This window comes from Cynoglossus semilaevis, chromosome 20 (assembly GCF_000523025.1).
Source record: "Cynoglossus semilaevis isolate Cse_v1.0 chromosome 20, Cse_v1.0, whole genome shotgun sequence".
NCBI classification, from domain to species: Eukaryota; Metazoa; Chordata; class Actinopteri; order Pleuronectiformes; family Cynoglossidae; genus Cynoglossus; species Cynoglossus semilaevis.
In genome coordinates, this window is record NC_024326.1 from 14,727,456 (window position 1) to 14,731,729 (window position 4,274).

The following is a 4,274-nucleotide window of genomic DNA, read 5'->3' on the forward strand; positions in this document are numbered from 1 at the left end:
TGCCCCCCCCCGCCCCCCCACGGCCCCCGTCCTTTTCTCCACCACCTCTGACACCTGTCGTCCTCCCACTCAGGTGTTGATTGGATGTTTTTTCTCGACCGTGTGGGTGTGGACGAGCTCAGCTTGAGTGACAATTCCTCCCTCCTTGATAATTCCCTCTCACCCGGGGGGGAGTGATGAGTCTGGGGGAGTGACGACCCTGACCCAGGATCAGTTCTTTCACTTTAACCAGATCCATCCAGTACTAACGTCTACAGCACTGGTCTCCAACTCCTGGCCTGCAGACCAACTGCAGCCCACACTAAAACACTTTATGAGGAGTGAATACGGAAAGTGCAATAACCACTTTGTCCACCGTGTGGCCCTACTTCACATGTGATAACCTGGCATTCCTTTGGGGGGGTGAGGAGAGGGGACTCTGTCTGCTGCTCATCACCTGACCATCTGCAAGAAACTGTCAAACCATGGGTTCGAGTCCCACGTTGAATCCCAGTGACAGTGAATGGTGAGCAGCCAGTGGGTGAGGGTGTGGGTGAGGCGGGGGTGAGGGGGTGGGTGAGGCGGGGGGGTTTTTCGGCTGGGGGTCTCGGCTTGTTTTATTTCGGCTGTGTTTCTCGTCATTTCTCGTCATGTTTAATTCAAACCTCACTGTAAAATAATTTAAGAACATTTCCCTGGTGGAGAAGCCACGCTTCCTGTCAGCCGGCTTTGAACACGCAGCTCGACGTGGAGACCTTCGTGTAGGTTCAGAGCTGCAGGGCTGAGTGGGAGGAACACACACACACACACACACACACCACATGCAGGGCTTGATGGGAGTAGATTTGATGGAGGCTTAATTAATGATTTGATAACTGCTGAGGCATTAAACGGAGCTCAGAGGTGAGGAGGAGGGGGGAGGAGGTGGGGGGTGAGAATCCCAGATGAAGCAGGAGTGAACTGGCTGCTAATACGGTGAGAAGGTTTTTCTCTCCACCTGCTGCAAACACACGCTGCTCCACCGTCACGTTCCCTCATTTAAATTCCACTCCCAGTCAGGTTTCTCTTGTTCAGCCATTAAACACAGTTCAGAGCTATAGGGGCTTCAGCACGCAGTCGTCTTCACTTCAGAGTGTGAACAGAAAAGTTTGAACCTGAAAAAAAAAACATTCTTCTGTTTAAAACTGTTCCATATGTAGTTCAGTTTTCAGGTCAATAATGATGAACAAGGATGGTCTGTTCAACGTCTGTTCACTGATGCTGATGTGATTATACCTCTCCTGATCCCGTATCAATATCCTCCATCAGTTATGGATTTTTCATCACCAGTTCCCAGTAGTAAAAAGAAACGACTGTTGGTGAAGTGACAGACACCACTGACACTCCTTCAGCTCCAGACCTCAGACCGCAGGCAGATTATGTGTCTTTAAAAGTGAACATGAAATAATGTTGATCCAACATTTGTTTCTTTTTTCTGCTCTCATTAAAAAAAAAGAAGAAAAAAATCTCTGCTTCTCTGCTCTGAGCTGAAGGCAAAGTCAGCCAATAAAGAAACATAATGAAAACTGCCAACAGGAGAAATTAACATTTTAACAGAGCCAGGTGTTCGGCTAAATGAAAGCTAGATCAAGGCAGAGAGGGAGGGGGGAGGGAGGGAGGGAGGCAGGGAGGGAGGCAGAGGGGAGAGAGAATCAAATGTGCTGCCAGTGTTTTATGAAATTAGACAGAAGGACGTGGAGAAGAACGAGTGGAAGAGAATGAATGATCAGACGGAGAGGATTAGTCTGAAGAGAAGGTCGAGAAGGTGACGGTGGAGAGAGAGAGAGAGAGAGAGAGGAAAGAAACACAGGAAGTCTTCCTCTCTCTGCCTTCAGATGAAAACATGTCTCTGCTCCAACAAATGATCCCAAAACCTGGACAGAAACTGCTGTGATCCCGACGTTCCTGAGCTGGAGGTCCATTTCCTGGGAGTGTGGAACGTGCCGTTCACCCCCCCTCTCCCTCTTTTCTCCCCCCATCTCTCTCTCTCTCTCTCCGTCTGTGATGACGAGATTTTCTCGGCAGCTCAACCTTTCGATCCAAATGATGTTATTAATCAAGAGCCGGAGCAGAGGAGACGCTAATGACCTTTTTATAATGAGAGGAGGAGAGTCAACACACGGCCTCACCTCCTCACCCCCCCCCCCCCCCCCCCCCCCCCCCCTCCCTTTTTCTTCTTACAGTACCACCCTCCTCACCTTGGTACTTCGTTTGAGTTTGAGTTGACCTTTAGTTGTGACCCCGGTGTAGCTGTCCGCAGCGTCGTTTTGTGGTCCAATAAATTTGGTCCAGTTTCAGTCCAGATTCTCTCCTCTTTTTTCCCCCCACTTTTCTAGACTCCAAACTTTTCTGCTACAGATTAAAGACAAAGTTTTGGTTGAAAATGTTCAGCCGTGTTTGGAATCACAGAAGGTTCTGGAACCATGTTCTGTTTGTGGAGCTGTTTTTGTACCAACACACAGAGACACAAATTTGTCCATTAATTAATATCGAGATAACGACCGTCCCCTGCGGTGAGCAGAAACAAGCCACAGGCGTTCCTCCGGCAGACAGCAGGTGGGACAGATGAAGAACAAAACTAAGAACTGATATTTTCATCAGCTCCAGACGGGAGTCTGACTGACCCCACTGGACCACGCCAGCTCCTGGGGTTGTTGTTGTTGTTGTTGTTGTTGTTGTTGTTGTTGTTGTTGTTGTTGTTGTTGTTGTTGTTGTTGTTGTTGTTGTTGTTGTTGTTGTTGTTGTTGTTGTTGTTGTTGTTGTTGTTGTTGTTGTTGTTGTTGTTGTTGTTGTTGTTGTTGTTGTTGTTGTTGTTGTTGTTGTTGTTGTTGTTGTTGTTGTTGTTGTTGTTGTTGTTGTTGTTGTCCCTCAGACCTGAGCTCAGCAGTTCTTTCCTACTGTACTGTGTGTCTTCAGCCAATTAAAACGCCATCACAGTTTACATGAAAACGCTGATGTTTTCTCCTGTCAGGACACGAACATCGCTCCCGTCGCTCCCGTCGCTCCCGTCGTTCCCGTCGCCCGTGGCAGCCGTTCACTCCTGAGACTCTTTTCAGATGACTTGTCATTTTTTAATTTTAAATGTAATCCTTTTAATTTGCATTTAAACGTCTTCTGTTGTATTTATCTTCTTCGTCTTTTCCCCATCATTCAGAGCACATTAGACGGCCTGGGGGGGGAGAGTCCCCCCACCCACCCCTCTCTGCTACAGGACGCTGCTGAACAGGCTTTGTTTCCCACTGTGTTTAATTTCATGCAAAATGTATTTCCCATCACTTTTCTCTCTGCGATCCATCACAGTGGGATAAATTCTCTCGGATGAAGTTGAAGAGAAAATTTTGGGGGGCTTGAAAAACAGTACTGGGCCGGAGGAGGCACTGCATTTGGCAGTTAGGAGTGGCAGATAAGTACTTGTGGGTGGTGCATGATGTTCAGAAATAGCTGGCGGAAGATGGAGAGAAGGAGCAGAACGGGTTTGGTCCTCGAGGAAACAAAGTGAAGAAACATTGCACCTCGTGCCTGTTCTGCTCCACAGCGCCATCATAAAGTTTTATTGCCCTTGGAACTCTTATCTCAACACCGGAGAACCGAGCAGAGACCAGAGTAATTCTATTGATGTGTTTTCGGTGAAGCTAAATTATACAGTGTGGTCACAGCAGACCAATGATTTTCCGGCGAGTCTTTCCTGTGGATAAAACATATCCGTTAATGCTGCGTAAATCCAGCTTTTATTACCTCCACCACGGCCGCTCTGTTTTTGGCTAACGTCTGCCAGCAGCATAACTCAGAAGGTAAAACACTGAGGTTGATGGAATTTTCTCTGAATGTAGTTTATGGTCCGACACAGACTTGATTAGATTTGGGTTCTGATCTGAGTGTTTTCTTCTGGATTAGCCACCAATCAGTGAGAGAGTCTCCGCTTCACAGAACAATAAACATGAAATGATCAGAACCACTGAAGGCCGTCACATTTGAATGTCGTCACTTTGAGTTTTCTACATAATGATATAATTTTTTTTTTCTTTTTTACTTCAAATGCACACGAAAAACTGTTCCATCGTCAAACTAAAAGAAAACCATTGGTAGGTTACGACCGAATAAGAAAATAAAAAACTTTATTAAGTTTATAAATATGTAAGAGACCCAGTCTTTTAATGGTTGTTGTGTTTTTATGTGCTGTTGTTTGCTCTGTTTTATTTTTATTTGTTTTTATTGAAACAGTTTTTACTCCCCTGCAGTGACTCTCTGCTGGCCTG